The 27457-nt window shown below is 38.8% G+C and overlaps 1 long non-coding RNA gene across 1 annotated transcript; it reads left to right on the forward strand.

The window, feature by feature from the left end:
- The first annotated feature begins 17760 nt into the window (after positions 1-17760).
- LOC122183265 lies at positions 17761-23137 on the forward strand. The gene is made up of 3 exons (XR_006180183.1): positions 17761-17800; positions 22223-22281; positions 23092-23137. It is a non-coding gene; the product is annotated as an uncharacterized LOC122183265 (long non-coding RNA).
- The last annotated feature ends 4320 nt before the right edge of the window (positions 23138-27457 follow it).

Below are 27457 nucleotides of genomic sequence, written 5' to 3' on the forward strand. Positions count from 1 at the left end.
TGTAGGTCAGCTCTTGGTGAAGGCTCTGCTTTGGTGAGAGTTGCAGAGCACAGCTGCAAGCCTGAGTTAGGTATCACCTGGCTAAATCTCCAGAGAACTGAAAAGAATTTACTGCTTCTGGTGGAAACTGTATATAAATAGATTTCATGAAAGTGGTTTCCTAGAGTTTTGAGTTGAACATAAAATTTTGCCAGTGGTTTCAGGTAAGAATTTCTTTGGAGTGTAAGGGATTTCTTTGAGCCTGAAATGAAATTTAGTAAATGGAGACACAAAAATAGCTTTCACGAACCCTTCTAGTTATAATTTATAATAATAATTTAAGATCCACACTCAATCCATTACCAGGAGGAGACTTCTCTTTCCCCACTTCACCCTCTGCTGTGTATATCTTCCCTGCTAGTTTCTGCTGGTGGCAACAAAAGCCAGATTCAAGCATCTAGGGTTGCTTCTAACAACTATCCTCCCTCATTACTTAAATCCACTCATTCATGGAAAAATTTTATCTTATCTGAGTATCTGGCCCTTAAAAGACATCCCTTCCTGTCTCACATGTGAAGTATAAAACAATTAATAAAAAATATTTTATTAGGCTATACAGACAAATTATCAGTAATTCATTTGTAATACACGCAATGCAAGTAGTAGTCAATTAATCAGCACAATGACTTCAGTTACAGTAACTTTAATGCAATAATATTACCTTGCAAATTTGTCTGAAAATGCTTCATTGAGACGTGTATGAAAGGTCAGCATGCACTGGGAAAATCTTAAATCAATTTCAAATTGTTTCATTCAAGTGACTGTAAGAGAATAATGTCCTCTTGGTCATGTGTGATTTTCTTGTTTTTTTGTTCCATGCTCAGTTTTCATCTGAAGTAATTAATATACCACATCATATATGCCTGTCCATTTTCATTTCTCAGTTCCATACAATGTATTTTCTCTCATAGCTTTAAATAAGAACTCAAGTCGAAATTGTTCTTTCTGCAGTCAAGCTTTTGTCATCTGTTCCTCTCACAATTACTCAGTATTAAGCGTCTTGGGGCCACACCACCACTCCTCTCTCCTGGTGCTGTAGGCACCACTGCTTCCTACCTGTTTCTGCAGTCTGTATTGAAAGCTGCTAGGTCTCAGGTCAGTGACTGCAGCCTATCTTTGTACTACTTGTTTCCTTGGAAAAACAACAAGAGGCATTCACGTACTGTAAGGGAAGTGTTGTGTCATGGCCAGAACTGATGACTGAGCACTTGGTGAAGGGAATGGCTGGCCAGGAAGCACAAGTGCAAGCAGTTCACCTGTGCTTCCCAGGTGCCTGGAAGGTGTGGACCCTGTATACTCCCCCTCCTTGGGCTGAACTCAGGACAAACCTCCAATAGGAGAGTGTCTCCTTGATAAAGGCCACTTCCTGAGAAGAAGTGTTCTGTAGCCAGAGACCCTGTTGTCAGTTGGGTGAGTTAACCTTTTCTTACATGTAATTATTGATATTCCCAATGACTTTGTCTGGTGTCTCAAAGAGTTTATCAGAAGCAATTTCACTGCATACCCTAGCAGCCACTCTTTTAAAGAGCTTGGTCACGTTCATACGAAAATATTTATTCTTAGTACCTGCTGCTAATGTTCATCCAACAAAGCCTGTCTTCTCAGAATAGTCAACCATTTCATTTGAGGTACATGTGTCTTACAGTACCTGGAAGAGGGTGCACTGAAGTGTCCTATGATAATCAGCTCACACCTGTCACCTTCCTTAAAAATAGCTGTTGAGTCAGCCTTTCTCATAGTTTCCCAATTATGCTTAGTGACACTGTGAATAAACAGAGAGTGGTTCTGATGATGCCCTGCAAATTCTTATAATATTTACAGAGAATCCCATCCATCCGGTCATAGTGATTGATACTCTTCAGTTCCTGTTTATTGCATGCCACCTCAATTTTCCCATTCAGGCAAAAAACTGATAAATGTCTGTACTCATACATTTGAATATAGTCCTAGTTCTTCCATAGTGGTGATAACTACAGATAATGTAAGTGTGCTATATTGCTGACACAGCTACTTGCACAGCACTGCTGAGGAACATGCCAATATACTGTACGGAATGATTTTGAGATGTGATGAGACATGGCTGTGTATTAAAATAGTCAACCTGTCATTTCTATCCTCTCTCCTGCCCCTCTTTGTGAGAGTGTGCACTGCAAGAGATTTAGGCTCCTCTGATCAGCCTGTTATATCCAGAAACTGATGCATCAAAGACCTTTTCATGTGACTTTTGACACTGAGTACTTTACTGAACTCAGGGAAATCTCAAGCCCGAAGGTGTCAAACTTTGACTGGAGGAGTTAGAAACATGGAGTAAGCAATCTTTCAGGTGTGGTTGAACAGCAGCAGAGACATGGGGAGAAAGGAAGCATGATGCACACCTGGAGAGAGTCAGCCTGAGTCAGTGAACAGCCTAAGGAAACAAAATGCTGAAAGAGGCCTAGATTTGGAAGCAGAATGGTGTTTCAGGATGTGAAGGGCTGCGCATTAACATCATCATCATAGTGCAAAAGGTGGAAGGGAAGCCATAGAGAGCTAATAAACAGATGAAAACCTGGCTCAGAGAGGCACCTGGCTCTGTTGAGGGTATTATAGTCAATTTGCACATCTTCTCTCTGAAGAGACTTTTCTAAAAACATCTCTTTGAGAGATAGGCTTGCCAAAAATAACATTTTATCAGCAGCACAGCTTGTCAAAACCAGCATTTTAGCTTGGACAAGCACTAAGAGTGCAAATAATGTTTTTCCAGGAGCAAAGCTCCTCGTATTGGAAGGTACAAGCTGTTAGCACACTACTTTACTAAATCCACCCTACCCCCTTTCTTTCTGATAAAATGTTATTTTCATCCATCTCCTCCCCCTAATAAAACATTATTTTTGGAAAGTTCCTGCCCTTCATGAAACACTATTTTTCTGAAGCCAAACTCCTGATAAAACTCCACTTTCAGCAAAGCTTTCTCCTTAAATTGCCATGGTCCTTGCTCCTGATAAAAAGACGTTTTCTGTTAAGTCTCTAGTTCTGATAAAATGTTACTTTTTCCAAACTTCTGCTCCTGATAAAACATTCATTTTGCCAAGATTGGCTCCTGAGAAAATGTTATGCTTGGCAAGGTCTGTTCCTGATAAAACATTTATTTTTGCCAAACCTCTACTTCTATTAATTTTTTTTCCCCTCAAAATTATTATTATTTCCCCTAAAGCCTCCTTAATGTAAGATATTGGATATGACACAACAGTGGGTGACAGTATCACTTGCCAACCCGTCTTTCATCCACAGCCATGATTGTTAATGGTGAACCCCCTGAAATGCTGACATTGAACGCCTCTTGCACAATGTGGTTCTTCTGTAAGATTTGGAAGGAACAAGGAAAAAGATATTTGCACCCCTGTGCTGAAAATGGCCTTAGTTATCCTATTAGCTCCTCATATACAACAAACCTGTTCTTATTTAAAAGTGAATAAAATCAGACCCACCAAACTAAAGGCAAAATAGTTCTGAGGGTGTTCAGGATTTTCCAGTTCTCTATTTTCAAGTTGCTGTAGACAGGAGATCCCTGTTTGTAAAAGTTTACTGCAAACCCTTAGATTCCCAGCAGTTTTTTATCTGTTGTAACTCATCCTGCTCAAATTCACCTTGTTGACTGCATACTGTGCCACATATTTCTCACAAAAAGTTTTCTTCTATGAACAAGTGTAAAAATATATTTCTGTGGTTGTGAAGTATAGATATGGGTGACTATACAGAAGGCTCATGTGTCAAGTTGCATGAGAGAGAGCTTGGGTAATGTATTCTGGAGTACTCTCTCTCCTTGCATTATCATGTCCTACTCAATCTGGCAACATTCACCCTGTATCCTAGGCTCCTTTATCAACTTCTGTCAAATCTCATTTAAGAGCAACTAATTAACTCCTTGATGTTTTTCATGTTTGCCCAGAGTGTATTTACCACTTATACACCTATTTAGGGGACTGAGGCACACCATGCATGAGGGAAAGACACGGACCTGACTGTCTAGTTTGAGGAAGAGAAGCCTCAGATCCCTAAATCCTGTCTTCAACTACCTGAAGAGTGCTATACAGACGATGAATCCAGACTCTTCTCAGAAAAGCGCCTCTGCAATGTGCACAAACTGCGCAAGAAATTTTCCACCTAGGTAAAAGAGTAGATGTTGCAATGAGAATGGTCAAGCACTGAGACAGGCACAGAAAGGCTGGGGAGTCTCTGTTCTAGGAAGTATTTAGAGCAGAGCTAGATACAGCAACCCAAATTTGAATACAGTCCCACTTTGGGAAGATTAGACCAGATGGTCTTCTCAAATTTGAATGTACAATTTTGAGTGTTCAACAATTTATACACCAAAACTGCAACTTAGACTATTAGGAGAGTGTTTTCTTCAAAGTGAATTTATCTTTAGCTGTATTGAGTGTTAAACCATAGCTGATTTGTTCAGCTAGCAGTCTTACCAGATAGTTTCTCAATTTAGTTGTGCTTTAAATGTCTTAGTCTCCTGAAGATGGAAGACAGTGGGCAATTCATGCAAAGAGGCATTAAAAACAGTAATCTTGATTAAATATCTAATTGAAGAAGTTTCATGAGCAATAATGGGGGTTAGAGATGTCAAATCTAAGTGTTACCTCATTACCACCCTTGGGTGCAGAAGTATGTGGGTAAAGACAGATAAAATGGTAACAGCAGCAAATCACACTTTAATCAGTTCAAGCCAGTCAAGAAGCTGCATTTTCAGGAAGTGCACACTAAATCTGATATGACATTTTGGTGGCATGATGAGTTTCTCTCTCTTACCTCTGCAGCCATTTCTAAGAAAGAGAACTGCTTTGTGGATTTGTTCTGGTATGTTTTTTTGATTATTTTTAGATTGCAGTGTCTAAATTCATTCAGTTTGACTCTTGTGCTGTGACAGCTGATTTAGAGTGAGGGCAGGAAGACACAAACATTGCATTTGTTCTCTTATCTTGTATGCTGTTCTCAGTCCCAGGTTTAGAGATGTAGAGCTAGTGTTGTGTGATTGTGTGGCGATCTTCCTATCATACAGATAAATTTAGGTACTAATCACACAAAACTCCAACTGGGAGTGTAATCTATAATGCTGAGTATTAGACAATCAGAAAACCTCCTTATCTGCTCTGCATAACAAACCTGAAGAGTAACATAACAGCAAGCATCCATTGGCCTTGAACTCATCTCAGTTTACCAGCCACTGGGCTCAGTAACAGGTCAGCCTTAGTAGTAATGAGTAATGAAACAAAAAACAAAAAAATCCTTTGGCTCAGTATATTTCACTGCTTCCTTACAAGAGTGAAAGTGTTTTGTCCTTTCTAGTAATGCTAATTTTTTGAATAAAAAGCTAAAACCAAAGACGTGTCTTACTACCAAGAAGCTGTAATTAATAGTCCCTTCCTTGCTTTCTTGCACTTTTGATTTTAATAAAGTGATGGTGGACAAGCTATAGTGACATGCAAATCCTTAAGTTGTTAACCCACGAAGCATGAGAGCACTACCTGCATTCCATAAAACAGATTGGAAAATCGGAGTTGATCCTTTCTCTCTCACCACACCTCAGCAAATGCAGGTGTTGTTCTGAAAATAGAGTAAAACTTCACATTTTTTTAGAACTAGATCAGAGCACAGTATTAATCTCTTACTTTGGATTAGCAAATGTAACGATCCTTGTCTAGTTTCATTTGTGTTATCTTTTCATCCCAGAAGGGTGTGTTTTCTTGCCAAGAGAAGGAAAAAACTAAAATGTTTTCCAGCTTATGTCATAATAACAAACCTTAGATCCACTACATGAGAGAATAGCATAAGAAATATGTTAACAAGCCAGTAATAATGATGAACAGGAGTACAATCCTGTACAGCCCTTACACTGCAATTAATTTTCTGAAAGAATAATGAGGTTCAAATGCAGCTGCTAGGTTGAGATGCCGTATACCATGATGCTGAACTTTGAGTACCAAGTTAATGATCTGAATGATCTGAAGATACCCCAAATGCCTCTTCTGAAAATATTGGCCATATATTTTCTACACATTTAAGTTAAAGTCATGCTGACCCCAGAATAAAGGGCAAAGATAGTCCTATTAAACTTTTGTAAACCTTTTTTGTTTTTCTTCTCTAAGGTCTGGCTGACCGCTGACTAGAGAGTCAGAGAGCTTATATGCCCTTGTAGTATTTCCAAAATGTAAACTTGTGTTTAAGGGCATTGTTCATGTTCTTCAAACTTAACCTTTTTTTTTTTTCAGTGTCCTCAACTCCACATAAAACACAATTGTTCAAATATAGACTTGTTTGCCTCCTCAGAATTTTTCTTCACAAAAATGAGGAATATAAATCATATTGTGTTTTTATGTATCTTCCCAAGGTATTTTCATATCTTTTTTGTAAAACACAGTAAAGTACAAACACATTAAAATTCTTCTTCAACACTCACAGTCTTGCCTTCTGAATTCAGCCATTTGGTTCTACAGAGGTCTCTACCTCTCTGCCTAACAGTAGGAGTTAGAGTTTCCCTGAAATCTCTTTATGATTCATGTTGTTGATCTATTTTAAGAAAGCCATTCCATTTCCAAAATTCAGTCACTTCTGACATCCCCTGCCATGTTCACCTGCCACTCCTGGCTGCTTTTCAGCAGCTAATTTGCACACCGCATAAGCATTCAACAATTTGCAGTTAAACTAGGAATAAGAGATCAGTACTAGTCATAGCTGATGACCTTTCTGTTAATGATGTTAACAGTTTAAGAGGTATTCTTTTAAAGCGAAAGGGAAAAAAAAATATTAACAAGACAACCTACTGCATTAGCTTAGGATTCATGCACCAGGCCCTGACTCATATACTATTCTAACTGTCTGAAGTCACAATTATGTTGTGCTTAAAATATTAGAACCATAAATAAAGCCATTAATGCTTATGCAGTTTTCTAGGAAAGCTTTACTGAGAGATTTCCTTTTTCTGTCAATCCCTGTAGTAGACTCAAGTATAGAGGCACCCAATCTCTGTCTAGACACAGTATCCTTAATGTCGTACACATAATGTTTGTATTGCATTTTTCTATAATAATATAACTAGTCCCCAAACAACACTGCACTAATAAGAAGATAGGAAATGTCTAGCTCCACACCCCAGGTTATATCTTTTCAACTTGGCAAAAAGATAAATAAAAGGAGGTTAATGTTAAAAACAACAGGCTTGGTCTGAGAAAGTAAAAGAGAATGAAAACCTATTGATTTTCTCTGTGGTAAATAACCGTATGAGACAAGTAATGCTGGAAGTGTTTTTGTACTGCTAGGACACAATCTGATTGCAATTTGTAGGCTGTGAGTTCTCCACCTGATGAAACTGGTTGCCAAGTCATTTCTTATTCAGTGAGGAAACGAAACATTGATACGAAACAAAAAAGCAACCCTCTGCCACTTCTCATACACATTTAATGAAGGGACTAGGTAACAATAATTTGAACTGATGCAAATTTACTGGTGCTATTTAGAAAATAAGAATTATTCAGTTTGTCAGGGAAAAAAAAATTCCTTCCTTCCTTTGGAAAACTGGAGGAAAAGACACTGTCGTTTGGCATACAAGCGTTGAGCGAGTGACCAGTGACTGGATTAACCGTGAAGCATGAACATTGGTGCAGACGCTTGAGAATCTGTAATATTGAGTGTAGGCCTGGTTCGGGCCACTTTGCACTTAGCATAGATGGTTTCCTCTGTGCCCTCAGGTCAGCATGGCTCCAAATTTCCAAGAATATGAATTTTCATGACTTATAAGCTGTGAGGCTACAAAAGAGTTACTGTACGGGTCGACAGCACTGTATTTTGGATGTTCTGTGCAACTGTTAATTGCTCTGAAATTTTAAGCATGGGAAAGGTCTCCCAGAACCCAAGACAGCTGCTTGCAGTGAATATGTTTTAACAAAGTCAAAAACACATCCCGAAACCAAAGTGAGTATTAGGTTGCTTCTCCTTACATTTTGCAGTATACCATATGGAGGTTGCAACCATTTTATTTTCAGTTGATGATATTGATGATATTCATCAGAATAAGTTCTAGAGTTGGGACAAAGAAGTTGAGGTGTACCATAAGAAAGCAGGGGTATCCTAGGACTGAAACAGCAGATGGACAATCTAACAGTAATATGTGTTAGTGTGAGGCAGTTTGAAAAGACAAAACACAACCATGTTTGTGTGTGCTTTTGTTGCTTTTTTTTTGTTTTTAAATTTCAACAGAACTAAGACTGGAAAAGGATAACTATATTAGCAAATGTGATAATATCCTAGGAGCTTACTGCTATGTTTCTTGCTGAAGCTTCAACACACTTATCTCATTGGAAAAGCTATAGAGCCTACTCTGTAGGATAACAGATGAGATGGTGATACTCTCAGTATTTCTGTGGCAAAACATAAACCAGAAAAGTCCACTGTTGTCATGAAGAAATAACTTCTGTTCAGCAGACATAGTGTCAGAGAAACGATCTGAAAACTAGTTCTGGTTAAAAATACCAATGACTTATAGCAATAACACATGTTTAGCTGAAAGCTTCCGTTATCCTAGAGAAAGAGAAGACATGCAGACTTTGCTTATGCTAGAAGAGCTAAGGGAAATTCCCTTATGGAAAGAAGTCTCTCGAGTGGAATTGACCAGAATCCGTATTGGCAAACACTAATGCACTAATTTACGTCAGCACTGAGACATTCATAAGCAGCACAGGTGATCTGTGAGCAGATCCAGTAAAAGAATGGAAAAAGAGAGAGGACAGTCTATTCCTTGTTGCCTGATGCTGGCAGGTGGGCCAGCATGATCAGAGAGAAGTTCTCTTTCTTGACATCTGAGGATCTGTCTTTGAGCAAATCTGGAGATGCTGAACAAACCTTTTCTTCTTCTTCTTCTTCTCTCCTATTTTTTTCTTTTTCTGTTACAAACCTGTCACCTGTGCCATTTTTTATTTTTTTTTGAGTTTACCATTGCATCTGTTATTCGTGGTGACTTGTCTGCACCTTCTCATTCTTCCACTCATCTGATGTTTTAAATGTTCCCAGTTTACCTCCAAACCTCCCTAGGCAATGCAAAGAAGGTGTTTGTAGCTTTCAAGAAAACCTTTATTCGTGTTGCACCTGCAACAGTCACAAAAAGAAATAATGAGCAATTTGTTCACATGATTTCCTACAAAAATGCAGTCCATCAGTGTGCTTCTAAGAGAACAGACTTTTCTAAGAGCTTTAATTGCACAGCATAAAGAATTTACTGCAAAGAAAAAGGGACTCTCAGAAGGTTGTTTGTTCACCACGTAGTATTCAAGTTCTTCTGAAGACCACCATATAACTTACTAAAAAGCTTAGCAATATTTTATTATTTTCTTTTCAGAAGTGTAAAAAAAATACTTTAAAGTACATATATGGACTGACCACAGATTTACTGCCACTGGCTTTTTGTAAGGCAGCCGGAATGAGGCTGCTTATGTATATAAACGAGTCCAGCTGGTACATTTACTGGCAGCTTTATAGGAACACCTCCAGAACTGTTGAATGCTTGTGAAAGGCAGGGTATCAAACAAGCTGTAGTGGACATGTGGGCCAGTTGATGGGCAACGCACTATAAACCTATCCATAACTAGTGCAGCTGTGACTATAAAGCTTTTCAGAAAACCTCCCAAAAATCAGACACACAAACATTTAATGAATTTCAAATGAAAATCTTGGAATGCTTAGAGGGACCACATAATGATTTGGGAGAGTCCATTACAGGTCACACTTACAGCAAGAAGTGAGGTTTAGTAGTCAGTATATTTTGTTGCTTCCTTTAATCAGCCTCAATTAAAATTTCCCAGCACAATTAAATTTCTCCTATTTTAAAAATAACATTTTGGAGGGCAGCCTGGTCTTAATTTCCAAAAGAACAAGAAGACCTCCTTAATATTGCTGCCAAGAGAGTGGTAGCATTGTAGTACAAAGATGAGCTTTGCGTATTTGTGTTGAACAGAGAAAGTTAAGCCATTTACCTCATGTGTAATAAATGCCTATCTAAAATTTATTCTCTCTCTAGCAGCGGAGTGCCTACACCTGGCCATTGCAATGCCCCTTAATGAAAATTCATGTTCTTAGAATCAATTGTTTCACTTTATTTATTTCTTATCAAGCACCAGCACTTGGAAGCAGATCCTGAAAAATAATTGCAATACTTTATTGTCTGAGTCTTTTAGATTCTTCTTTTACAGAATAGGTAAGTGGGAACTCATTAATTTATATATATATGTATATATATACCAAGGTATTTGCAGATGCATTAGTCATTTCTTGATAAGCCTGAGATAACTGCAGGGGAAAAATGAGTACTGAAGTCTATCACAATGAGAAGCAGCTTTTAAGAATAATTTAGACCCTTTCAATTATGAACATGAAATACTTAAAATACAGTGAAAACTTTCTGTTTTCACTCAAACAACCCGGTCTGAGGCGTATCAGACAACAGTTCTGTTTTTCTCCCAGGTTGGGTGAAGAATTCCTGAAAAAATACTGCAGAGACAGCTGAAGTTACTATGAAGACTGCCATTAAGATAAAATACTCTGAAAACAGAACCTGTCTAAAGCAGCCAGGATAAATCTCTATAAAAAAAGGAAGATAAATGTTTTTGGGTTCTTTCTGATTATGTTACATTATGAGAAATAGCTACGTTCCTTCTTATCTGGACTGCTCTGTTAACACATCTTCAGACACATCTGTATTTGGAAGATGGAGGGAGAGCATCTCCATAAACCATGAGTTGGTGTTCAAGCATTGTGCAGAGCACCTTCTCCATTGCAGTTCTGCTGACCCCACCTATTTCAGTGCAGACCATTTTCACATCATAAAATGTCCAGAAACAGAATGGTTGATGAAATCATTTTAGGAATATCTTCTCCAGGGTAAGCTGAGCACTCGCTTTGGGTTACACTGACACATTGCAGTCATCAACTTCTAACCAGGGTAGTGATGCTAGTGGTTTGAAAGAAACAAAGACAGCTGCAGGATGTCTATTCTTTTCAGATTTAATGTGATGGGTGTTTTTTCTTTATGAAGCAAGACTGCATCTACTCCTTGAAGCCGGGATATAGAATAGATATCAGGCAATTTTGTAAAGAAACCCATTGATAAACTAGTCCCAGAAATACAGTACAGCTTTATTTGATCCCATGCAGTAGCTTTTTAGCTACTCAAACTTGCGCTACAGATTATAAGCTTCTACTGTAACAAATAGGTACCAAGAAAGTACATAAACTTCATAAGCAACACTTTCTATTTACTTGGCTTCTTTACCCCTGTTTTTTTTTTTTCCGGTTCCTGCTGATCAACAGTCTCCATATTTAGACTCTATTTGCCTCACTAACACACACTGCAGGTAAAACTGCTCCTTTCCCTTAGGGTTCTATACTCTGGCAGAAGGGAAAGAAAGGGAGAAAAGTGAATAGTTTACTTCAAACTGCTGGCCACATTTCAAATGTTCATTTCCTGCTGCTCAAGAATAAATTGTGGAGAAAGACCAATTTAGCAATAGGCTTGAAAAGGTTATCTCTAGCTGAACCCCTGCTCATATCCTGTCAAAGTCAAGCCATACTAGTTACCTCTCTTAAGCATTTTGAGTTCAGATTACGTTTTCTTCTGTTCCAGCTGATAGACCATCTCAAAGTCCCATGCTGTATTAGCAGTGATAATCCTTCCCTCTTTGGCTGAAGTCCATAGCAGTGGAAACAGAGCCAATCCCTTATCTCACACAGTCCCTGTCTAATTCACTCTCAGCACAGACAACCATTTATTTCCTTTCAAAACCAGGAGTCAAAAAGCTGCAAATGATCTTAAATACAGTAGGTGTTTGCTGGGAACTGCAAATGATTTGAACAGTTTTAAAGGCTATGCAAAAACATGACAGTATGGTCTCACATAGGCTGTGTTGCATCTTATCCACACAGGTGAGTTGCCAATCTTCAAACTGCCAGCTGTGCTTTTTTTCTCAATATTTATTCCAGGAGTGGTTCTGTTCCCTCCGTAAAACTTTAGTTCACACAACTGGTCTTGAAAATAGCAACCCCTTGGATGCAACAGCCTTCTAACTAATGGATTATTGGTGACTTTGTCAAGATTAACTTTCTGATTGTTTTAATCAACATGAGGCTTAAAATCTCCTCATGTTAAAATGTTCAGATAAAGCAGTCTGAAAGCAGCATACAGTAATTTTGCTCCCCTCTCTGCTGTCATCTCACAGTCTTAATATTGCCAGCATGAAACACTGCTATTCAGGCTCACATAAACTAAGTATTTTTGTTATTATGAAAGATACCTACTATCAGTATCTTTCTTCATGTTTGCTCTCTAGGTATGACAGCCTCAAGGGGAATTTACTCCATCCAGTATGCAATCACTTTATTTAATTTTGGGTCCAGAGAGGCTTTCATTCTACACTCTTGCTGTTCACTCACTTTTGCAGAGATGTAGGATTACAATGAAGATACTGCACTGTGGACAATGAGTATTGCAGTGTGAAGGAAGATTAATGAGAGAGCTGTGGAAAAATGCTTACTTGATGAACAACATCCTAATTTCTGAGTTGACCTTGTAGTGATGTGGACCATGGTCAAACTTCACAGCAATCTGATTACTCACCATGGAGCCTGCTAGTGCTTGCATCAATCTCTCCACCATTTCTATAAAGTTACATGCTTAAAGAATGCTTTTTCACATCCCTTGAAACACTTAACAAGGGTTGCTAGTGAACACAAAAGTTACTCCATCACAGTGCAAATAAGCCTTTTATTAGATAGTGTTTTCAAAAAAAGATACCTCTTCTGACCATTACTGACACCAGATTGTACTTGTGACACATTGATAAAAGTTTTCTGTTGCATGCAATTTTAGAGCTCACTGGAGCTGGTCATCCTCAGACACTGGTCCAAGAATCTCTCCTGAGATCTCTTTCCAAGTTATAACCTGATTGCATTTGTTCTGCACACTGAAAGTTTAGATGCACAACTTACTCGTAGCACCTCTAACAACAGGAATTTGCTCAAAACTATCACTGATTTTGTTGGCGTTGTAAATAACTCAGCAAAATGACATTGCAAGCCATGCTAGTATAATGTGGTTTGCTAATCCAATGGTGTATTTTTCTAACTCAGGGATTTATGTGAAAGCTGTATAAATCAAGGATTGTAAATGCATAAATCTAATTGTTTTTTCAATTTGCTTTTGTAGAGTGCACTGTGTACTAGCTGCAATAACACACTCCAGGCTATGCATTTCCAGAGGATTACTAACTTATTACTCTTCTTGGGTGGTTAAAGTCAGTCAGCCAAATACCTTTATAACACTACACGTAGAGGGCAATATTTTTATGGTATAGTATATGAAAGAGATAATTTCAATGGATAACGGCCTCCCGCCACTTCATAAATGCTGAGGCAAAGCCAAGACTTTATTGTAAAAGGAAATTGATCTCAAGACAATGTTCTATTGCAGTTGCTGAAGATCACAGCTATTTTATTACAATAACTGCAACCTACTATGCTGCAGATGAAGGAGAGTTAGTGACTGTAGGCTTGAACCTGCAGAAAGAAGCCTGGAAGACTGTATGTCTAAGTGAAACACAAATATGTTCAGCATGCACATGAAAGCAAAGAGCTGCAAGTTTGATATTAATGAATATTCTACCTTAGGGCTACTGTGCTGCTCCTAGGTACAGCTAAATGAGGCAGTGAAGGGGGGAGCTAGTATGCTGTTTGTTTATATGGGACAAATTCTGGTATCTGGAGAAATATTGGGAGTTTAACCCTGGACCTGAACCTTTTGCTAGCTTCAGTTCCTGTCCATGTTGTTCCATGTTACTCCTCAAGAATTGATGACAGTGGCTATGGCCCTCACACACACTCTCTTCTCAAACGCAGTGGGAGGCATAGCTTGGTCCAAGACTTGGTGCTGCTGGCAGGAGTCCTGCATGTAAGCTGCAGGAGCTGGGTACAGGTGATTTTTGCTGGCTTGGTGTCTTCAGCCTGGCCTGCTGTGCATGCTATTCAATTAGGGCCAATCTGTCTTAGAAATATATATTCGATGACGTCCCGCCACTTGAGCAAGGAAAAGGACTTCAGGAGTAACAGTATAAGATCTGCAGGCTGAGTCTGGCTGAGACCCCTGCCAGGTGCTCAGCAGATGTTGGTGTACCACAGCAAGCAGATGTGGGATAATCTCCACACACATTAGGCCTCATCCTGATCACAGGCTTAAATTTTACTTCAGGAGTTTTAATGCTTGGGTGGTTTCCAATGGGCCAGTGTTGTTGTTTGTGTGGCCCAATCAGGGTTTGTAGGCAGAGCCAGACACAAATGGGAGAGCAGCACCAGGCTGGCATGAGACTGCAGGCAGGGTAAGAGAATGACTGGAGTCTGGCCCATGCCACCAGCCAGGGACTCTCCAGAGACCTGTAGGCTCTGCTCTACAGCACTGCCACTTCTCTGGTCTCCCAGATAAGCCAGGTGAAGCTAACACCAGCATGTTTCCACAAGTCATGTCCTGTTGCTGTGCTCCTCATGCAAACCCACTTCAACCAATTTCATATGAGGGGGACTGGATGGCTCAGTCTAGCTCTGATTCTGCGAAATGGTGTGTTTAAGGTAATCCCACAGAAGTTTCCCAAGGAGCTGGATGCTGTCCATGATATTCCCAGCGATATTTGTGAATCTGGGCATGGGCTTTTGCACAGCATGGAGCAGTGCTCTGCAGCACTGGAGTGTGTTGGAACTTGTAGGGAGGATACCAGTGCACTGTGAGTGTGGCCTGGAGAATTTAAGTGGAATTTTTCTGTGTCTTTTCCATTTTTATTGCCAATTGGCTGAAGTAAATAGCTGTCTCCTCTGCTTAGTGCATTTGAGAGTTAATGTATTTGGTTTTCTAGCAGCTATGCTGCTGGGTGATTACCATCCCAGTTGCTGCTTGGGCACTCCCTGCTGTCCTTCAGGCTTCTTCTGGATGTTAACTCTTGAGTGCATAAAACTTCTGCAGCATACTTGCAACATACATGTTCACCACCCTTGTTGTACACCACTTGGTACTTCAGAGTGCACTGCATTGAAACCCCTGAGGCCCAGCAGTAAGTTCAGGTCAGACAAACCAGACAGTATGAAGAGAAATTCCTCACTCTAGAAATCCCTCACTCTAGCTTGGTTGCAGGTGCTCAGACCCTAAGAAGCTGCCTGGCTGGTAGCAGGATACATCCGTTGTCTGCATCCCTTCTGCTCTGATGCTGCTGTGCCCCAAAAGCCTGTTGTCCTCTCACATGCCCCATCTTGATTCAGCTCAGAGGCCATGATGGGAGCTGCCATCCCCCTTACATCCATGGCTTCTGATCTCTCCAGCACAGCTTTTGGAGCAGGTTCAGACTGACCTTGTAATGTATACGATGGTGGAGCTTAGGAAAGTGTTTTGCCAGGTCTAGGTGATTAATTATCTTGCTGGGAGAAGTCCAACAGGTAGAGTAATACCAGACAGGTGTTTATTGATATTACAACCATATTTCCTCCCAGCGTTTGATCTCGCCAGCTCCTGACATTGCCTCCTTAGCAGAGACAATTGCTGGCTGACACCTGATCCATCCTTTGTTTGGCACATGGATATCTTGTGTTTCTCCTCCCCCATCACAGGTGCTAAAATAAAAACAGAAAGAGAGAAGTATGGCTTGCAGGAGTGTGCTGGTGGGGTTGTGGGAAAGCCCAGCAAGTCTGGCCTGGTTTTCCATGCCAAGAACACAAGGCAAGGTCACAGTGGGTGCCTAGTGCTGGCAAATGTGAGTGGGACATTGGTAAGGGAATCTGTGACTGCTATAGAAGGACTGCAGGAGACTGTGCAGGCTCCTTTTCAATTATTTGTTGGAAAGGGCAGCAGTGTATTTTTAAGAGAATGTCTGCAAAGGCCTGTGGAAGGAGATGAAAGCTATTAGATGTGGGGTGGAGCAGGAAGAGTAGTTTTTTTATGTCCTGATCTGGTAAAAATTTATCTGTGTATTTGATTATACACACATGATCCAGAGGCTGAGGAGAGATCGATTTTAGAAGGCTTTGGATCGGACACAAGAATGTTTCAATAATCCAGATGTGACAGACAGAGTTATAAATATATGCCCTTATTATTCCTTGATTTTTGCAGACTTGGGTGCAAGTAAAATCAATTCTTGCTCCTGTAACTATTTTACCTAAATAATCCTTAACAGATCTTTTTCTGTAGTGATTTTTCTCTAGCAATAAAGATATGCTACTCTCAGTATGTACTCAAACACAACTTTTCTCAGATTATCCACTTTCTTTTTTAATGGTGATACAATACATACATGCTTTATATTGAACATATGGATAAACTAAGAATTTCATCTTTGGCCTTTCCTTCTTGTCTCCTCGTATTGAAGAATGTTGTAGCCTGTTTGTCACTGTAGTTAATAGGAGTATGCGGTAAGCCCTGTAGTAATTAATGGTGAAAGTATATATTTTGGCAGTACAGAGAAATCTGTTGGAATAAAATTTTTGTTTTTTACTACAGCATTCAGTTTTGTAAAATTTAAAAGTTGTTTCCAGAGATGGAACTGGGGGAGGAATTAAAGTATGCTTGTAACTATAGGGAATACACTGATTCATAATGCAACAGCCCAATGAATCCCCATCGTGGCTGAAATTATGAAGAGAGGTCAGCGTTCTCCAAAAGGGCAAATCCCAGACACTGTATGTCATGGGATGCTGCTGAAATTACCTTGAACCTCTTGCTACCTCATTGCCCATATGAAACACACCTAAACATAGTGAAGACAAATGTTTCTCAATGGGATGCTTACTTGGCATGTGGCATTAAATGACTTTCTGTGGTGGTGGTTCCTTGTGGTAGCTGTTTGTTTCACCAAATTCATGTCTGTTATCTTCATGTTTGGTAAAGGCTGAATTCTGTGGGCCACAGGTCCTCATAGACAGATATTGTGTGAGTCACTTGGGGCACAGGAAAGATAGAAGTTGAAGGAAAAAATCACTGAATGGATGAATATTGACTGAGCTAATTGCTCCCATGAGATTTCTCCCAACTGCGCAACTGCAAACCTAAAAGAGTTTGTGCAGTGCAACAAGTCTCTCTTTTAGGTCCATCTTCCATAGTCCTAAATTAATAGAAGATTAGCTGTGTAGCAAAGGAGCCTGCAGTCATAAACATATTCTGCAAACCCTAAAAGAAGTACAGGAATATCTTTCCCCTTCACTGGTTGCAAACAGAGCATACATTTGTACCACTGTGTAAAAACTCAGTGGGAACTTTTAAGTTATGTAATGCAAAACATAGGTCTGCACTAGTATCAGGACCTTACCTGGTATATTTTTTCCAGGAATGGCCTATGCTTTAGAGAGCATTGTTTTGGTATCATCACAATCTAATTCTTCGGCATTATTTCTTTCTGTATCGGTGTTAGTGACTATTAAATGATTAAACATGTATTTTTATTCTAATGTGGACTTAACAGCCCTGGGATGTGTAGCAGAAATGCCAAGTCACGGCCTGAAACAATGATCAAGCACTTGATAGGAAAGCAGGGCCAACTCAGGAGAGCTCAGCTGCATGCAATGCACCTGAGTGACCAGAAGGCGTGGAGCCAGTATCCACCCCTTCCCATACCTCATTTAAGGGTTGGCAGTGGAGGTAAGGTATTGGGGATCTGTGCAGGTATTTTGTTGAAGATCTGTGCATACCTGAGGTCTTTTGATGGTAAGTAACATCTTTCCCTTATTTCTGTGCTTACAGATGTTGCATTTGAGCAAATCTTCAACTGTTGCAGCCTAGGACCTTTCTGCTCTGCTGTCATTGCTGCGCTTTCCATTGCATTGCAGGATGCTACATGTTCATTAAGACACTGTTTTAGTGAGAAATACAATTCCCATTTGAGAGGGATACTACTGAACATGTTTCAATGAGGTGACTTTTCTAAATTTCTCAAACCTGAAAATGAGAGTAAATCATGCAGGAACTGTGCTGGTTGGGATTCTTACAAGATAGGAACTCCATATAGGCTCAATACTATTTTACTATTAAAACACATCCAAGTAAAGAGAAAATAATAGATTACAGTTTTTATTATTTATTATTTGTCTCTTGCATTCTTGCTGTTTTCACTCCCTGTTAGGTCTCATCTCAGAAATGGTATCTGGTTCACCTCTTTGATGCATCTGCTTTTCTAGCTCCTGTATATGATGCACTGCATACTTGCTAATTTTTTTTTTTTTTTTTTTTTTTTTTTTTTGTTGATCAAATTCACTCCATTATAATATGAGAAAAATGTCTAAAACATTTTCAGTAATGCAGGAAACTACATGAGACCTTTTGTAAGCAGGGAGAGAAATTAGCTGTAAACTGTTAGGCATGGGCCTTGTGTCAGATTGCTTTTTTTTTTTTTCTTTTTTAAATTCTCTTTGATACTTCTTTTAAAGTTGCTCATTTACCATTAACCAGGAAGAAATAAGATGGCTTCTTTTTGCGTGTGTGATTTTTAAATGATATATGTATAGACATAAATAATTTCAGGAGCCAAAAAATGCCAGCGAAATTATTACTTCCAGTGCTAGTGTTGAAACAGTGCCAAGCCCAAAGTTTTGTAAATTGGGCTGTAAGTGTGAAATCCCTCCAGCTGTTAAAAGTATTCCATATCTAATTATATTCACAGTTTTTAGACTACTCTCTCCATTTAGAGAATCCTGAAACTGCATACTGTGTGCCTGGAAGCGAGAGCCACATGCGCTCTGTGAAAACCTCCAAAACATAAAGAAAGCAAATAGACAAAATAGATAAGCCACATATTTGCGTGGTTTTGTCAGTGTTTTCCTATGTGGCTTTCTTTGTTTTCACAACATTTCTTTCTGAACACCATTTACTGTAATGTGCCCACCCTGTCATTCCAGATCCCATGAACAGCTATATGTAAGGAAGTGTCTATTACATTTTTTACAAAATCTGTATGAAAGACTGAAACAACAGCTGCATGAGAGCAATGAACCCCCCAGAGGAAGTAAAACTTGTTTGTAGTCACTACTCCAGCCTTCAAAAACCAATTAAAAAAGCTCTTTTTGAGCACCAAATTGTATTGTCATAAAGTGGAGAAGATGCCTATTTCTAGGGGATAACTTCATGTCAGTCTGACAAAAACTGAATTTTAAAAAATTTGTTACTTATTGCAAGTTCATATTGCGAAAAACCTGCTTATTAATAGTTAATATCTTGACATGTCTTACTAAAGGTACTCATCACAGTCATCCTCTTGAATGAGAATCTAATGGTGTAGTTGTTACATTAAAAATAAGTATTTGGGGATTTAGCTCAGTGTCATGAGAGCAACAAAAAGTCAGCAATGATGGGAAAATGTGAAAGGCGTTGGCTGTCAGCAATGTTTGCCATCATATTTACTTCGTTCTTTTCTGGCTGATATTTTTTTTTTTCTTTTTTATGTGTTCCCTACATAGGAACTTCAATAATGATATATTTATATGTATCTGTCTATATGCAGGTTTGCTTATTCCTTTGTTGTACATCCAAAGCTAAATGAACCAATAGATATTCTTCAAAATCAAAGTTTAGATGAAAGGAAATGAAAGTACTACTCTTTTGTCACCTTTGGTTTGAATAGAAATACATTAGGTAAATGTTACAGCCATTTAAACTCAGTTTCCCTGCCGCTCTATCCCACTCCAGTCAAATATAAGCAATTTGAATTATCTATTGTCCAGTATAAAGCATCCTTTTCTTTTGAACTTTTGCCCCTTTGTTACCTAAAGACAATTGCAGTTTGCTGTCTGGGCACACCTGGACACAGTCTTACTCACTGTATGCCTTCCGTGGCTCATAAGTTAAATAGGCTGAAAACAAAAGGCTCAGGAAAGACTGGTTGGAGTAAATTTGTGTTGCCTTGCAATGGTAAACTGCTTTTTCATTAGTATATTATAACTAGCAGAGGTGTCATACTCGTCAAAGGAATTACATAGCAAATCCAACATGCAGTAGAGAAGTTCCTTTCTTCTCCACAAGACTGTGACTGCCCAGCATGTAGCAATGCCAAGCAAACCCAAGGGTGTTCTGAAGCTCAGTGCAAAGCATCCTGACTATCCCTTCTCCTAAATGTCTTAAGCAGAGCTGGAAGATGCTTAATAATACACTCTGAGTTTTCCAGAACTGCCTGCTTCTGGTGTGACTAATCATCTTTGGAAATCTCTGATCTATAAAGGCAGAGCCCACCACAATTGTGAAGTGTTAACAGCCATAGAGACAGAAAATAATTGTATGAGATTCTATGACATGTCAGAGAGCTTGCATGTAGCCAAGCAGTGAGGTGGTCAGTGGGAATTACTGATCTGCCTGGAATAGGTACATGTGGACATGTTCTCAAGATTAAAATGTTCTGAAGAACAAATATTCAGCATGTCTATCAGGGTGCAGTTGCTGACAACAGGTGCCCATTTAGCTTCTAATGAGTGTGATATTCCCTTAAAAATAGTATTCTAAATAATACTCTCCACTTTGATTTTGTTTTTATTATATACTTGCCCACTGGAACTTCAAAAAATTCTGTTGATGAGCCACTCTAAGATTATACTAGAGTGGACCCTACTATTCTTCCAATAAGCTCTCATGACAAATGGCATTGTTTCTGTGAAATATTTTTCAATTATTTCCAGGCAAAGAAGAATATTCAGACAGTTAAGAGAACTGGAGTTTAAAAACGTATTCTTATTTTAATCTTATTCCGGAATCTTCAAGCCATGTTTTTACATGCAAACTCGCAGTATTTGTTTTGCTTTCTACGAGCCCTATTCATTTTAAAAAAAGCCCCAAACCAACAACCACATATACGTCTGGACTGCAAAACCGCAGCATTCCAGGCTGGGCTGTGCGGGAGGGGAGGAAGGGCACCCAGGGAAGCTAGCAGCCTATTTGGGCTGGAGGGCCTCAGGAGTGCATGCATACATCACACAGTCAACATAAAATCACTTCAAAGTTCATGCAAATGAAATCAGGTTGATTGTTGATGATCAGTTAAATCTAACACATGCTATATTTAACAGTTTTTTGGTAGCTAACCTCTGAAAAATGTTGGAAGGTGAGGGTTTCTTCTTTAAAAAAAAATAATAATAATAATTTCTGTATGTATAAGTAGCTTTACTCTGCTGCTGTTGTGGTTAATCATTGTCAGATTGTAGGATTGCCTTGATTGGTTTATATGTATTACATTTCAACTTTCCAATTCTAAAAGGGTGTTTTATTTATTTGCTTGCCACAAACTATAAACACCCATTAAAAGTGTAGATAAGGAGAACTGTACAAGACAATACCCTGCTGTAAAACAGCAGTGAAATAAAAGTACATAGAGATGCTGTGCCTGGTAAACTAAGCTGATGCCCTAAGGTTTCAAGCACAGTAGCTAGGTCAGTGCTCTCATCTGTTCAAGATGCTCTCTAAAAACTTTGCTCAAGCCCTGGACAAGATGAATCAGAATGTGTTTTAACCCTGAGATGGACATCAGCTCTTCAACTCTGAAGTGAGTCTGTATTTACAACATTCCTTGCCAAACAGACAGAAAACCAGGGATATCTGCAAGAGGTATATGAAGAGTTAAATCCAAGCTGAGCAACAGGGAGGTTTTAAATGTTAGAACTCTCCTCACTCACTGCCATGAGTGGGAATTACTTGGCATTTCCTTGGATTAATTTAAATATCTCTTTATTCCAAATAGTAGGGAAGTGTGAGTCTTTAGAAGATAGAGAAGGGAAAAATGTAACAGGCAAAGTCCCTCTCTGAGGAAGCCGCCTGCTTCTCATCCTGATTTTACCTAACTTTTCTAGAAATAGCTTGATTTCCACACTTGTTTGTGGTGAAACTATTTCAACAGCAAATTATTAAAAACTGCAAGAGACCCAGTGCCAAAATGAAAAGGAAGAATTTTGTTTCTGAGGATACAAATATTCTCCCATGGCAAGTACATGATTTAACGATTAAGTCTTTTTACCATATCTAACAATGTATTTCTGAGTTAAAACAAAAGTACCACAAAGGATTTAAAAGTTAAAAGAATTCTCTCATAACAGAGAAAGAAGTCAGAAACAAAATATAGTCACTTAGGACACTGCTTTCTTATTTTGCTTCCAGAGTACCTATTACCTGGGGATAAAGAAATGACGCTGTTGAAATAGCACTTCTATGCCTGGGTAACTCAACTTGTCAAACAAAAAATCTTCTCAGCAAAGAACGACTAGTATATTAAAATTAATTTGTTACGAGAACCATAATATACTCTGTAAACCAGCCTGTTTAAAAACATTGAGGATGAAGAAACTATATAGATTTCAATTCTTTTTTTTTTTTTTTTTTTTGTCTTTTTGGATATTATGAATCTTTATGCCCCAATGCATAAAATCAAAGACGTAATTTTAAAGTATGACCCAAAAGCACATATATCTTATCATTCCATTTAGGAACAAAATATTTTTAAAATCAATACATTCCTCAGAAACTTCTGATCTTGATAGAACAGTGTATCTATTAAAAAAATTATAGCCAGAACTAGTATGTATCTGCATAGCCAGAATAGAAATTCACTCAACTTTGCCCTTTTGCCATGTATGTAGTTTTCTCCTTTCTGTAACATATGTTTATGCCACTTTCTTTAAATTTGCAAGTGTTCCGTCCCAATCCTCCCACTTGCTCTTTATGGATTGGTTATTGCACCTATGTACCCTTTGAAGTCATGCCTGTTTAATAGATTAGTCAAGCATATGTGACAAAAGGATTTTATTTGTGAAATATGTTATCTAATAAATCTTTGATGGATGACAAAATCATGGTGTATTTCTGGTTGGCTTCAGCCTTCTCTGAAATCAGAAGTGAATGATTTAATAAAATAATCAAATTATAAGTTTTTTCTATTAAACTTCGATGCTTAGTGTATGCTCTACTACAGTACAGGATTACAAAAAATCTCTTACTGCACTTAAAATATATTTATTTATTTTTTTCAGAAACCAAAGAATTGCATCTTTTCAAAAGCATACAGGACCATTTTTCACAGGCAATGAAAATCTAATTGCTGTGACATTTACGCGTTTGCCAACTGCTACAGTGACTTCTTGGAGCTCCAGAAAATGTTCTCAAACAGAACAAGACTTGCTTTGCAAGGAGTCACTGGGTGATAAGGAATTTGAAGGAAAAATAGGCAGTGGGCAGATCCTTTACAACAGTGCTGGAAATGTGAGTCCTCTCATCTTCCAAGGTGCATTCATTTCAGCAAATTTTTTCCTGGAGCTTGTATCACAGTTGCGTGGACGAGAATCCACAGCTTCCTTTAGAGGAAACCAGTTTCATCCCACTAAAACTGCTCTATAAAATGAATCAATGTATAGTAGGAAGTGAGGATTCACTTCAAAATCATGCTGCTGCCTGAAGCCAAAATGCAGACATAGACATACCCTTAGACAAAAAGTTTTCACATGTCTAAAGTTATGAGAAGTGAATTCTGAACAACAAATATAAGTCTGGATCCCAGTGAAAACGTTATCTTCTCATGGATGACTAATGAGACAATCAGAAATAATGTTGAAGAGCACTAGCCATCTTAAATTTAGTTGTTCTGTGGCATATGTGTTCACCAGTTTCAGTAGTTTGTTCTTGCTATGTTTGACTGAATGGATCTAGGGAACAGATATTTCTGGGAGACCTTCAGGACAAGCAATTTTCCTGAGGATGAAAGCAGAGCAACTGCATGTCGACTAGACTGCAGGCATGTCCAACCTGCAGCTGGCAGACTGCATGCAGCCTGACACAGCTTGCATTGCAGCCTCCTTATGCCGTCATCATGGTGACTGCCCCTGTCCTGCTATGCTATGCCCCAGCCTGGCCCCTCAGCACAAACCAAACTTCGGTGCATTATTAACCCCACCACGTCTGAAACCAGGTCATTGGGTGCAGTGTGGTGCTAGCTCAAGTGATGGCAAATAAGTTTACCAATTTTGATACGTTGGCTAAACGCAGTCATGTGAACAGCAAGACTATGCAGCTGTGCTTTTCAGACTTTGAAAAGAATTTGTGAACAGTTTTCAAGACTGCCAAAAAGATCTTTTTTTTTTTTTTTTTTTTTTTTTAATTTGCAACTCCCTTGCCACTTGATGTAAATACATTACTTCTGAATTTTCAAATGGAATGGACAGAGTTGCAATCCAAAATTTGATCATGTCTCTTTACCAGACTCTCATAAGCCCTCTCATATCAGCGAGAAATACCCTTGAGTTCACAAGCATGCCTTACCTGTGTCATCACTTTTTGGCAGTATGTACATTTGTGATCAACTGTTTTGAAGGATGAAGGATAGTAAGAGTAAAATTCTGTCAAGAAATCTCTGAACACCTTGAAAGGTCTGTGAGAATTGCAGCCACTGTCATCAAAACAGACTGATGCGCTAATTTCACATAAAGGTGCCAAAAGGTTGGGCACCCACAGACTAGAGCTCTAGACACTATTAAAAATGCCTCCTTATAATTTCAAGTACTTATTCTCTCAATCTCAGAGGAGGGGGAAATTTATATTTTATAAATATGTATTAAACATAGGCAGTCAATTGCAGGCACAGAGGAGTTTTGAGCAAAACATAGATTTGGGTTTAAGTTACATCATTGCTCGTGTACCAGTTTTAATTTCTCATCTATCTTTCTCTGATGTAAGAAAGATGTCTTACTGTAGTTAGGGTGAATCGGTGAAAATAGCTCTTTGGAAGAAATAGACAGTGAATATGGATATCTGTATCCTTTTTCTAGCCAAACTCTTATTTCTAAGCTGGTAATACCTGTCTTTCTTTGGAAACTGTGCGTATATCTATGAATGTGTATGCATGCATAGCAGTGTGTAACAGAGCCCTGGATATTACATTACATGTGCATATCCTTATCTGCTGTGGACTTTGCATCTTCAGGGTAGGTAGATGTATTCTTGTATCTCTTTCAGGTGCAATTTGCAGTAGGCAATTAGGCTGCTCAGGTATAGGAGAAGACCTTAGTTCCATTTGAATCATTATTTTTTTTTTTTAATCTCTCATCATGATTTAAATTTCTCTATCAGGCAGATCAGCTATATATACATACACATACATATTTTCCTTTATCTAGCGAGGATGACATTGTCATCTCTGGTCTCATGTCCCAGCCCAAAATTCTTTGAAGCCAAGAAGAAGAATTTTTTTCATTTAGCAGAAGCAGAATCAGGCAAAGGTATGAAATATGGTGGGGAAAAAAAGGCCTTTCCTGTAGAAATACTGGTCTCACCTAAAAAAGCTAAATATTTCAGAAAAAAATACTGATCCTGCAATCTGATTTTAGACATGATGTAATAGGAATGTATTAAACAACAGGAGAGGGAAGGAACTGAGGATAAGGGTAAAAGTGATAAGATCATGCGTTTTTCTACTGTTAGTATTTGTGCCTATTGGTAGTTCCGCTGAATGTGAAGATGTAGTTATTCATCTATTTAGTTAGTATTTATTTTTCCACATATTTACGTACAGTCTATACCTACGGTTGTAAATATATTATATATATATATAAATGTATAATATGTAAGTATAATATATAATATAAAAATATAAAATATATTTTTTCCTATCTAAAGGATGGTTTCATTATAGGTATCATGAAGTAGATAGCTACAGTACTGAAGACTCGCTGGAATTTGGTACTGACTTCCCATGACAGGTCCTGTACCGTGCCCACAGTCAACTCAGGTAGCTGGGTGGAAATGGCAGATGGGAAGCACAAAGCAGAGTTGGGCCAGGCCTTTAGTAGAGCATTTTCTCCTCACATTTGCTGGACAGAAAAGCACAGTCTTCTGCTTATGCCAGTAGTGTGGAGACCAACAGCCTTATCAACCAGTAGAGTACTATCTTCATTGTGAAAGGACACCCACATAGCCACTGCAAGACAGTACCCAACTAGTTTGGGTGACCTGAGACTCATGGGCTGGAGATGACAGTGGGTAGCTTCTCAGGAGCTGCTGTACATGTGCCAGCCCAAGGAAGGGCTGCCTGAGAGGCCCAAGGAGCATCACTGTGAGCAGCCGCATCAAGTCTGGCCCCTCAGATCTGCTGCCATCACAGGGCACCTTGCATTGCTGCCTGGGCAAGAGCATGAGAGAAACAGCAGATCCAAGTCTCTGTTTCCACTCTCTGGTGTGACTAATGCTGGTTTCCACTTGCAAAATAAACTGGTTCTTTCTTCAAATGAGCCTGTGTTCCCTGCCTTCATATAGAGCAAGTGTGCACGCTGGATTAAGAGCTCAGCATGGCTTTTGCAATGTGGGAGATGCTGCTTTATGCAGGAACCCATGAAATGGCATTCTTTCTTGAAGTGGATTTTGCAGGTCTCTTCTAGCCAAATCAAACATTAATAACATTCAGTCCACATTTCCATATGTAGATGCTTTTATCAAACCACATTCTCTTTCATTGTTATGTTTCAGTGCTGCTTTGGTCTCTCACACGTATACATATTGAGCAAAGTAAATAGCAGCTTAGCTTTATGAAATGTTACTTAACATTTATGAGTGTTTTTAAAAGTTTCTGATTTTGTTACTCTTGCCAGTACCAGTAAATGTTTTTGAAGTCCTTCACATGTTCCTTTGTTTATAGTAGAAACACCAGATTTTCTTGAGAAGCACATCTCCCTATTAAAAAGAGAGGCTGAACTTTTATTAAATAAAAGCCTTCAGAAGAGTCAGTTGCTCCATAACAGTTGTGTGCAAGAAAAAAGTTTGTGTCCATTTTCATTAATGACCTCATGAGTTGCGCTAGTTAAAACTGAAAGCAAAGAAATAAGGACTGATGCTTAACTGGCAAGAAGCCAGTACAACAAAATTAATAACATATGTTGAAGAACCCATTTGTAACAATTTTTTCCATTAAAAAAAAAAAAAAAAAAGTGGCAGCTTAAAACCACTGACAGGACTGTCTTTTCTTTTTCCCTTTCTTTCTCTTCTTCCCTTCCTCCTCCTCCTTCACTATAAGGGACGCTTTGGCTTGTGTCCAACTGTGTGGTACTAAACTTGTCTCAGAATACAGATTAATGCTTTATGCAATTTTAAGTGATCCTCTTGCAGCTGCTGCTCAGGGGAATATTGTAGTGAGCTTGTTTGCTCTGAGGAGTCAGTGGCAAAACCACAGATGCAGCAGCCTCCCCTTGGCGAATAACAGATGTAGCATTTTGCTACATTCAGCTCGTCCTCAGCACTTACCTTACTTCTGAACAATTTGTGAGGCACTGCCCCAACATGCTGCCATCCAAACACAAATTCAGCTGTAAAACACTTGGTGTGTGAGTTTTTGGCTTGACTGTTACTCAGAATCTA

This window comes from Lagopus leucura, unplaced genomic scaffold, assembly GCF_019238085.1.
Source record: "Lagopus leucura isolate 7727_CA_CO unplaced genomic scaffold, USGS_WTPT01 Super-Scaffold_73, whole genome shotgun sequence".
Lineage (NCBI taxonomy): Eukaryota > Metazoa > Chordata > Aves > Galliformes > Phasianidae > Lagopus > Lagopus leucura.